The sequence below is a fragment of the Coregonus lavaretus genome (assembly GCF_964263955.1).
Source record: "Coregonus lavaretus genome assembly, chromosome: 6".
Taxonomy (NCBI): Eukaryota; Metazoa; Chordata; class Actinopteri; order Salmoniformes; family Salmonidae; genus Coregonus; species Coregonus lavaretus.
In genome coordinates this window covers 20,864,999-20,877,068 of record NC_139993.1, presented here as the reverse complement: position 1 = coordinate 20,877,068, position 12,070 = coordinate 20,864,999, and positions in this window count along the sequence as shown.

Genomic DNA, 12,070 nt, shown 5'->3' with positions numbered 1-12,070 from the left:
TAACCAATTTTGGTCTTTAATGCAGGGCCGACAGACAAGTTCCTTACTTTTTCCCCCTTCCTCTTGCCTCTTCCATTTTTGCGGTAATGCTGCAATTAGTTGGTTGTAATTTTGGGTAGAGCAGACATTTCCATATATTTTTGTTAGCTGCATGTGTGACATAGCTCCACCAGTCCTATTTATGATATCATTTACAAAGATTCTACCTAAAGTTTTTTTTAAATAACTAGTATATTTGAGTTGAACCACAATATTTGTTGTATAATTTTTTCTGTCTTTTCTGTCTGACTAGGATTAATAATATCTGACAATACCTTTTTAATTCTATGCGCTACGCAGTTTGATATAATTTTTGCATCACAACACTGAAGTGTAAGAGCACTCCAATTTTTTAAATGGCTTTTGAAAACACTTGGAGACTGTTTCAGTAATGAAATCAGATCTTCTTGTTGAGTGTCTGATAATCTACCATTTATATAGGAGTGATTAAAATGCTAATAATGGTCCTCTGAGTATATCAAACAAGGTTTGGTATACCTCCAGTGGTATGCCATCCAACCCTGGAGTTTTCCCAGACTTAAAGGCTTTAATTGCATCAATAAGGTCCTCCTCTGTAATTTGGCCGTCATATGAGTTTTTATATACAGCTGTTAATTTAAAATTATTAATAGAAAGAAAATCCATACAATTTGCTTCAGTTAGTGGAGATGGATGAGACTGAAATGAAAACATATGCTTAAAGTACTTTACTTCCTCTTTCAAAATATAGTTTGGTGAATCATGGGTGACTCCGTCATTTGTAACAAGGTTCAGTAAATTATTTTTGGTAGCATTTCTATGTTGAAGATAAAAAAATAATTTAGTGCATTTTTCCCCATATTCCATCAAGTTCACTTTATTTTTGTCATGATTAAACTGGATTTGAACCCAAATGCAGACAACTACACTGAGCCAGAGAAGGTTTAACAGGTTTATTTACAATGTTCAATTTGTCCAGGTTTCCAATAATAGGGGAAAAGCAAGTCCAGGTTACAGGGAGGGTAACAGATCCAGGTCAGAGCAGGTGTGGTACCGTAATGTCCTAGTGTCCGTGGTGAGTCCAAAAGGGAGGTCCGGTAGTGGAAAGCAGGATGGTGGTGGCAGGAGTGAAGCGGAGGCAGGAGTCAGGTTCCAATAATATGGTCGTCTTGACTATGATCTGACGATGAGTGGCAAGTTTGACCGGGTCTTAAAGGCTGAGGTGATTATGGTGAATGAGCTGCAGCTGGAACCCTGACTCCCGCACACCAGACTTCACTCCTGCAATCAAGGACAGACAGAGGGGAGGGGAAGAGCAGAGAGAGAGCTACCTAGCAGCAGTAGGCCTAACAATTTTTTATAATATATTACACTTGATCTTTTTTGAATAAGTTCCTCCTTCTTTTTGTTTTTCCTCTAACTTATCCTGATCCTCTATGGTACAGTTTTTATTGCTATCTATCTTTACTGTTAGTCCTTCTATTTCCTTTGTTAATATGAACTCTTTTGACCTAAATCACTTTTGTTTTAGAGATGAGTACTGAATTGCTTGGCCTCTAAAGGCACATTTAAAAGTGTACCTACAGTATGTTATGTAAAAAAAAAGTCAGTTATACATTCTTCTGTCGTAGTTAAAAACAGGTTATCATCCAATAGGCTTTGATTATATTTCCAATATCCTCACCCATGTGGAAATTCTGTAAGAGTAATATATATGCCAATTATTTGATGGTCCGACCACATTCTGTCCCATATCAACACTTTTTAAACGTTTGGTGCCAGAGAGAATGACATAAGAAAGTAGTCAAGACGACTAGCTTGATTGAGCCTCCACAATGTATATCTCAGTAGGTCAGGATATTTAAGCCTCCATATATCCACTAGTTCCAATATAGCCATGACATTTGTGATTTCCTTAAGTGCATGAGGGTGATAGTTTGTTGTGTGATTTCCTTTACGGTCCATATACAGTGAGGGAAAAAAGTATTTGATCCCCTGCTGATTTTGTACGTTTGCCCACTGACAAAGACATGATCAGTCTATAATTTTAATGCTAGGTTTATTTGAACAGTGAGAGACAGAATAACAACAAAAAAAATCCAGAAAAATGCATGTCAAAAATGTTATAAATTGATTTGCATTTTAATGAGGGAAATAAGTATTTGACCCCTCTGCAAAACATGACTTACAGTGAGCGAAAAACGTATTTTATCCCCTGCTGATTTTGTACGTTTGCCCACTGACAAAGAAATGATCAGTCTATAATTTTAATGGTAGGTTTATTTGAACAGTGAGAGACAGAATGACAACAAAAAAATCCAGAAAAACGCATGTAAAAAATGTTATAAATTGATTTGCATTTTAATGAGGGAAATAAGTATTTGACCCCCTCTTAATCAGAAAGATTTCTGGCTCCCAGGTGTATTTTATACAGGTAACGAGCTGAGATTAGGAGCACACTCATAAAGGGAGTGCTCCTAATCTCAGCTTGTTACCTGTATAAAAGACACCTGTCCACAGAAGCAATCAATCAATCAGATTCCAAACTCTCCACCATGGCCAAGACAAAAGAGCTCTCCAAGGATGTCAGGGACAAGATTGTAGACCTACTCAAGGCTGGAATGGGCTACAAGACCATCGCCAACAGCTTGGTGAGAAGGTGACAACAGTTGGTGCGATTATTCGCAAATGGAAGAAACAAAAAATAACTGTCAATCTCCCTCGGCCTGGGGCTCCATGCAAGATCTCACCTCGTGGAGTTGCAATGATCATGAGAACGGTGAGGAATCAGCCCAGAACTACACGGGATGATCTTGTCAATGATCTCAAGGCAGCTGGGGCCATAGTCACCAAGAAAACAATTGGTAACACACTACGTCGTGAAGGACTGAAATCCTGCAGCGCCCGCAAGGTCCCCCTGCTCAAGGAAGCACATATACAGGGCCGTCTGAAGTTTGCCAATGAACATCTGAATGATTCAGAGGAGAACTGGGTGAAAGTGTTGTGGTCAGATGAGACTAAATCGAGCTTTTTGGCATCAACTCAACTCGCCGTTTTTGGAGGAGGAGGAATGCTGCCTATGATCCCAAGAACACCATCTCCACCGTTAAACATGGAGATGGAAACATTATGCTTTGGTGGTGTTTTTCTGCTAAGGGGACAGGACAACTTCACTGCATCAAAGGGACGATGGACGGGGCCATGTACCGTCAAATCTTGAGTGAGAACCTCCTTCCCTCAGCCAGGGCATTGAAAATGTGTCGTGGATGGGTATTCCAGTATGACAATGACCCAAAACACACGGCCAAGGCAACAAAGGAGTGGCTCAAGAAGAAACACATTAAGGTCCTGGAGTGGTCTAGCCAGTCTCCAGGCCTTATTCCCATAGAAAATCTGTGGAGGGAGCTGAAGGTTCGAGTTGCCAAACGTCAGCCTCGAAACCTTAATGACTTGGAGAAGATCTGCAAAGAGGAGTGGAACAAAATCCCTCCTGAGATATGTGCAAACCTGGTGGCCAACTACAAGAAACATCTAACCTCTGTGATTGCCAACAAGGGTTTTGCCACCAAGTACTTAGTCATGTTTTGCAGAGGGATCAAATACTTATTTCCCTCATTAAAATGCAAATCAATTTATAACATTTTTGACATGCGTTTTTCTGGATTTCTTTGTTGTTATTCTGTCTCTCACTGTTCAAATAAACCTACCATTAAAATGATAGACCGATCATTTCTTTGTCAGTGGGCAAACGTACAAAATCAGCAGGGGATCTAATACTTTTTTCCCTCACTGTCAGTATTTAAAACCATATTATAATCTCCCACCATAATAATATAGTCTTGTATTGCTTGTAGGGTTGATAAATTATTATATATATTGTCAAAGAAGCATTATGATAGTCATTATTTGGACCGTATAGATTAATGAGCCATATCTGTTTATGGTCCAATAACATATTTCAAATGTTCCTTGAGGATCTGTTTGGACAATTCGCAGATTAGGATAAAAATTACTGTTAATTAATATCATCACCCCTTTTGAATTTCTTTGCCCATGGGAGAAATATATTTTTCCACACAACTTCATCTAAAGTTGTTGAATGAGTTTCCTGTAAACAAAAGATATTATATTCCTTCCCTTTTAGCCAGGTAAATACTGATAGTCTTTTCTTATTATCTGCTAAGCCATTACAATTATAACTAGCTATACTTATTGCACCATTTAGAATAATGAGATACAAGTTTCAAATCGATTTATCATAATATATATTTGTAAACTCACCATTAAAAAGTACCATAGTGATTGAGTGTCCATATAGCTGTACCATGATATTTGCATTGCTACTAAGTCCAGTGCCTTGCAAAAGTATTCAGCCCCCTTGGTGTTTTTCCTATTTTGTTGCATTACAACCTGCAATTTAAATGGATTTTTATTTGGATTTCATGTAATGGACATACACAAAATAGTCCAAGTAAAAAAAAAAAAAAAAATATATATATAACGGAAAAGTGGTGCGTGCATATGTATTCAGCCCCTTTGCTATGAAGCCCCTAAATAAGATATTGTGCAACCAATTACCTTCAGAAGTCACATAATTAGTTAAATAAAGTCCATCTGTGTGCAATCTAAGTGTCACATGATCTGTCACATGATCTCAGTATATATACACCTGTTCTGAAAGGCCGCAGAGTCTGCAACACCACTAAGCAAGGGGCACCACCAAGCAAGCGGCACCACGAAGACCAAGGGACAAAGTTGTGGAGAAGTACAGATCAGGGTTGGGTTATAAAAAATATCAGAAACTTTGAACATCCCACGGAGCACCATTAAATCCATTATTAAAAAATTGAAAGAATATGGCACCACAACAAACCTGCCAAGAGAGAGCCACCCACCAAAACTCACGGACCAGGCAAGGAGGTCATTAATCAGAGAGGCAACAAAGAGACCAAAGATAACCCTGAAGGAGCTGCAAAGCTCCACAGTGGAGATTGGAGTACCTGTCCATAGGACCACTTTAAGCCGTACACTCCACAGAGCTAGGCTTTACGGAAGAGTGGCCAGAAAAAAAGCCATTGCTTAAAGAAAAAAATAAGCTAACACATTTGGTGTTCGCCAAAAGCCATGTGGGAGACTCCCCAAACATATGGAAGAAGGTACTCTGGTCAGATGAGACTAAAATTGAGCTTTTTGGCCATCAAGGCAAAATGCTATGTCTGGCGCAAACCCAACACCTCTCATCACCCCGAGAACACCATCCCAACAGTGAAGCATGGTGCTGGCAGCATCATGCTGTTGGGATGTTTTTAATCGGCAGGGACTGGGAAACTGGTCAGAATTGAAGGAATGAAGAATGGCGCTAAATACAGGGAATTTCTTGAGGGAAACCTGTTTCAGTCTTCCAGAGATTTGAGACTGGGATGGAGGTTAACCTTCCAGCAGGACAATGACCCTTAGCATGCTGCTAAAGCAACACTCGAGTGGTTTAAGGGGACACATTTTAATGTCTTGGAATGGCCTAGTCAAAGCCCAGACCTCAATCCAATTGAGAATCTGTGGTATGACTTAAAGATTGCTTTACACCAGCGGAACACATCCAACTTGAAAGAGCTGGAGTAGTTCTGCCATGAAGAATTGGCAAGAATTCCAGTTGCTAGATGTGCCAAGCTTATAGAGACATACCCCAAGAGACTTGCAGCTGTAATTGCTGCAAAAGTTTGCTCTACAAAGTATTGACTTTGAGGGGGGGAATAGTTATGCACGCTCAAGTTTTCAGTTTTTTTTTTGGTATTATTTATTTTTTGTTTTACCCCAATAAATATTTTGCATCTTCAATGTGGTAGGCATGTTGTGTAAATGAAATGATACAACCCCTCCAAAAATCCATTTTAATTCCAGGTTGTAAGGCAACAAAATTGGAAAAATGTCAAGTGGGGTGAATACTTTGGCAAGCCACTGTAAACCTCCAATTGTTCCCCACCATCCACCCGCTAAAACCCCTCACTATACCAAGTTGGGTTGTTATCCAAGTGACCGGCAGACCACCCCTGTCCCCCCGGATCCCAGGGCCGCCGAGAGACCGGGACCCATCATTTGAAAAGAGCACACAGTGCCACCCACAGAACAGAAGCAGATCAACCGCCAAAACCATTTCCATCGCCCTCACCTCGATTTGCATTATATATAGCTATTAAAAAATATATACAGTACCAGTCAAAAGTTTGGACACACCTACTCATTCAAGGTTTTTTCTTTATTTGAACTATTTTCTACATTAATAATTTAGAAGAATAATAGTGAAGACATCGAAACTATGAAATAACACATATGGAACCAGGTAGGAATCAAAAAAGTGTCAAAACATATTTTATATTTGAGATTCTTCAAAGTAGCCACCCTTTGCCTTGATAACAGCTTTGCACACACTTGGTATTCTCTCAACCAGCTTCATGAGGTAGTCACCTGCAATGCATTTCAATTAACAGGTGTGCCTTGTTAAAAGTTAACTTGTGGAATTAATGCATTTGAGCCAATCAGTTGTGTTGTGACAAGGTACGAGTGGTTAGCAGCTTTGAGAATTTCCTTGTATATTATGCTCTCCCGTCAGGGGGCTTTGGTTTTGTACGACCAACCCTGCCAGGCAGGCTCAGAATCTTGAGGGGGCAGTGCTGCTTTTGTAGGTCTCTGACCGCCTTCATCTTTCTGATTTGACTGCGTATATGCTACTTACAGTAGGCCCATAAAACAGATAAGGACTTCTCCTTAGTGTAAGGGTCGCTCAGGTGGGTGTCTAGGGTATAGGGTTGGGGAAGGTTCCATCATGATTGGGCAATAAATAAATAAACAATATTTATTATTTATTTTAAAATGTATGTCCCATATCTGCACAAAATTGAAAGTTCTCTCTCACAACCCCTGCTCACAAACACACATGGGCTCTGGGATTTGCAACCGTTTTCCTTTTTCACTCATTTAATGCCACACTTTTCCAAACACAAAAACACGCACCCCACCTTCCATCACAATACATCCGCACATAACCAAATACTTTGCCTTCTATGTCCTCTGTTTGTTGGGTTTTATCTCTACCATGTTGATTGAGTACTTTTGTGTTCCAATTCCTTATATTTGAAGATGTATTATTTAACTAATTATCCTTTCTTCTAATGCTGTCTTATCAATTTATAAAATACTATAAATGGAAAGTCTAATACTAATTATTTTCCAACGTTCCCTATCTAGAATGGTATAGTGTAGTTGTAGTTTATTTCTTTAACATTTGTTGTATTTTATTGCTTTTCTATATTAATTTTTTATTACAATCCCTATCATGGCTAGTTTCGGGTGTTCCATTATTCGACTCCTCTATGGGAACTTTGTAATATTTAGAATAGCCATGGAGTAGTCTGTGTGTCTTGGAAAATTTGGTTACAGTTTATCGACAGCGAGAGCTACACATTTCCCTTTTAATCCATTCTCCTTGAAGATTGGGTATAGAACTTTGCGCCGTTCTGCAATTTCCTTCGGTACTGATCATTCATGCCTATTTCTGTGCCAGCGGGTCTTTCACCCAGGCTTTTATCCATTATTTTATCTTTAAAGAAAGCAAATTTGGCAACGATTGGGCGCTCATATCTCTGTCCTCTTTGTTCGAAACGGTGTACACGTTCGAGTTGGATTTTGTCAACAGCTTCGTGTGGGATCTGAAGCGCTGTAAAAAAATAACTACACTTTCCATGCAGAGAACCTTGTCAGGAAACCCAAGCTGCGTATTAGGTTTTATTACCAGCACAAAGCTTGTTTTTCCTTTGCCGCCAGAAAAGAGTCAATTCGTTGTACTTTTCTCTCTGTGTTAGACTATGGTGATACTATTTATGTGCAAGCCGCAAGCTCTTCACTGAAGGCTCTTGACTATGTGTATCATGCAGCCCTTCGTTTTGGCACCAATCAGAGATGTCTAACTCACCATTGTGATCTCTACAGTGCAGGCGGGTGGACATCACTAGCAACACGTAGGCTCAAACACTGGTACATTCTTATTTATAAGGTCATTCTAGGAAAACTGCTATTTTATATATCCTCTCTTCTAGCTCAAAATGGAAACACATACAAGCTCAGATCTCAATCTTGTTTAATGCTAACAGTCCCAAAAAATTAGAACCGAGCATGGAAAAAAAGGTACTCAGCCCCCTGGTCTTAGAATTCCCTCCAAGCCAACCTAAAACTCCAGGATGTGGTGTCCCTCGAGGAGTTTAAAGGACAAATAGATGAACAAGTTGTTGAGACATGTAGTTATTTATATTTGTCACCCGATGTCACTAGTTTGCGTTGCCTTATTTAAGGAAACATGTTGTTTTACTTCACACACACCACAGACATGCCTGCACGCACACACACACACATCCACTGTTTGTTTGCTGTCTGTGTTGCCTGTTTTGTCTTATATTGCTGTTTTTTTTTTTTTATCCCAGCCCCCGGCCCCACAGGAGGCATTTTGCCTCTTGCCAGGCAATCATTGTAAATAAGAATTTGTTCTTAATTGACTTGCCTGATTAAATAAAGGTAAAAAATTGCTCATCCTCATGAGTCCAGAAAGGCTAAATATGGCAGGGGTCTCAGACTTTTATGCAACAGTGCTGAGGGCCTGGCAGCTGCTAAGGCCCACATGAGAGGGGGGTGTGGCAGGTGGGCCTCTCAAATTTGTACCCCATTTCAACTACCTCGGTGCTGCCCTCTGCCCTATGTGCTCCCTTGACAACGAAGTCCACACTTGCGTCAATAGAGCCTCCGCTTCCCTTGGACGCCTCTGTATAATAATGGCGCCGGAGGAGATGGCTGCCGTTTTACAGGCTCCTAACCAACTGTGCTATTTTTTTAGTTTTTTCGCTTTGATTGTAACTTATTTTGTACATAAAGTTGCTGCTACCGTCTCTTATGACCGAAAAGAGCTTCTGAACATCAGAACAGCGACTACTCACCTCGAACTGGACAAATATTTTTTAATCAGTCCGACGCGAAGGATATACTGCTTCCCGGAGACCAGGCCCAAATCCCCGTCATTCTTATGAAGAAAAGACGGAGATACAGGGGGCGAATGTCGGGGTGCCTTGTGAGGATTTGTAAGCGAGTGAGTAAATCGCCACTACCATCGGTTCTATTGGCCAACGTGCAATCACTGGAAAACAAACTGGATGATCTAAGGTCGAGACTGTCCTACTAACGGGACATTCAAAACTGTAATATCTTATGTTTCACAGAGTCGTGGCTGAACGATGACACGGATAATATAGAGCTGGCTGGGTTTTCCGTGCATCGGCAGGACAGAGCAGCTACGTCTGGTAAGACGAGGGGCGGACGTGTGTGACTATTTGTCAATAACAGCTGGTGCGCAATGTCTAATATTAAAGAAGTCTTGAGGTATTGCTTGCCTGAGGTAGAGTACCTCATGATAAGCAGTAGACCACACGATCTACCAAGAGAGTTCTCATTTATATTATTCGTAGCCATCTATTAACCACCACAAACCGATGCTGGCACTAAGACCACACTCAACGAGCTGTATATGGCCATAATCAAACAAGAAAATGCTCATCCAGGTGCGGCGCGCCTAGTGGCCGGGGACTTTAATGCAGGAAAACTTAAATCCGTTTTACCTCATTTCTACCAGCATGTCACATGTGCAACCAGAGGAAAAAAAAACTCTAGACCACCTTTACTCTACACACAGAGACACATACAAAGCTCTCCATCGCCCTCCATTTGGCAAATCTGACCATAATTCTATCCTCCTGATTCCTGCTTACAAGCAAAAACTAAAGCAGGAAGTACCAGTGACTCGCTCAATACAGAAGTGGTCAGATGACGCGGATGCTAAGCTACAGGACTGTTTTGCTGGCACAGATTGGAATATGTTCCGTGATTCATCCAATGGCATTGAGGAGTATACCACCTCAGTCACCGGCTTCATCAATAAGTGCATCGACAACGTCTTCCCCACAGTGACAGTACGTACATATCCCAACCAGAAGCCATGGATTACAGGCAACATCTGCACCGAGCTAAAGGCTAGAGCTACCGCTTTCAAGGAGCGGGACACTAATCCAGACGCTTATAAGAAATCCCACTATGCCCTCAGACAAACCATCAAATAGGCAAAGCGTCAATACAGGACTAAGATTAAATCCTAATGCACTGGCTCTGATGCTCATTGGATGTGGCAGGGCTTGTAAACTATTACGGACTACAAAGGGAAACCCAGCCGTGAGCTGCGCAGTAACGCGAGCCTACCAGACGAGCTAAATGCCTTTTATGGTCGCTTCGAGGCGAGCAACACTGAAGCATGCATGAGAGCACCAGCTGTTCCGGATGACTGTGTGATCACATTCTCCGTAGCCAATGTGAGCTAACCTTTAAACAGGTCAACATTCACAAGGCCGCGAGGCCAGACGGATTACCAGGGCGTGTACTCAGAGCATACGTGGACAAACTGGCAAGTACATTCACTGACATTTTCAACCTCTCCCTGACCGAGTCTGTAATACCTACATGTTTCAAGCAGACCACAATAGTCCCTGTACCCAAGAATGCGAAGGTAATCTGCCTTTATGACTACCGCCCCGTAGCACTCACGTCGGTAGCTATGAAGTGCTTTGAAAGGCTGGTTCACATCAACATCATCATCCCGGAAACCCTCGACCCACTCCAATTCGCACACCGCCCCAACAGATCCACAGATGTGCAAGCTCAATCCCACTCCACACTGCCCTTTCACAGCTGGACAATAGGAACAACTATGTGAGAATGCTATTCATTGACTACAGCTCAGCGCTCAACACCATAGTGCCCACAAAGCATGTCACTAAGCTAAGGACCCTGGGACTAAACACCTCCCTCTGCAACTGGATCCTGGACTTCCTGACAGGCCGCCCCCAGGTGATAAGGGTAGGCAACAACACATCTGCCACCCTGATCCCCCCTCAGGGGTGCGTGCTTAGTCCCCTCCTGTACTCCCTGTTCACCCACGACTGTGTGGCCAAGCACGACTCCAACACAATCCTTAAGTTTGCTGACGACACAACAGTGGTAGGCCTGATCACCGACAATGATGAGACAGCCTATAGGGAGGAGGTCAGAGACCTGGCAATGTGGTGCCAGGACAACAACCTCTTCCTCAATGTGAGCAAGACAAAGGAGATGATCGTGGAATATAGGAAAAGGAGGGCCGAACAGGCCCCATTAACATCGATGGGGCTGTAGTTGAGCGGGTCAAGAGTTTCAAGTTCCTTGGTGTCCACATCACCAACAAACTATCATGGTCCAGACACACCAAGTGTGTGCAAACCTGTCATCAAGGCAAAGGGTGGCTATTTGAGGAATCTCAAATATAAAATATATTTTGATTTGTTTAACACTTTTTTGGTTACTACATGATTCCATATGTGTTATTTCATAGTTTCCATGTCTTCACTATTATTCTACAATGTAGAAAATAGTAAAAATAAAACCCTGAATGAGTAGCTGTGTCCAAACTTTTGACTGGTACTGTATATACTAGGCGGTGTCAGAGAAAGGCCCAACATTTCTTCAAAGACTCCAGTCATTCAAGTCATAGACTGTTCTCTCTGCCACCGCACGGCAAGTGGTACCGGAGCACCAAGTCTAGGTCCAAAAGGCTCCTTAACAGCTTCTACCCCAAGCCATAAGACTGCTGAACAATTAATAAAATGCCCACCCGGACTATTTACATTGACCCCCGCTCCCCCCTTTGTTTTTATACTGCTGCTACTCGCTCTTTTTTATCTATGCATAGTCACTTTACCCCTACCTACATGTACAAATTACCTTGACTAACCTGTAATCGTGCACATTGACTCGGTAGGGGTAAAGTGACCCTGTATATAGCCTCGTTATTGTTGTGTAATTTTATTGTGTTACTTTTTATTACATTTTTTACTTTAGTTTATTTAGTAAGTATTTTCTTAACTCTATTTCTTGAACTGCATTGTTGGTTAAGGGCTTGTAAGTAAGAATTTCATAGTAAGGTTGTATTCGG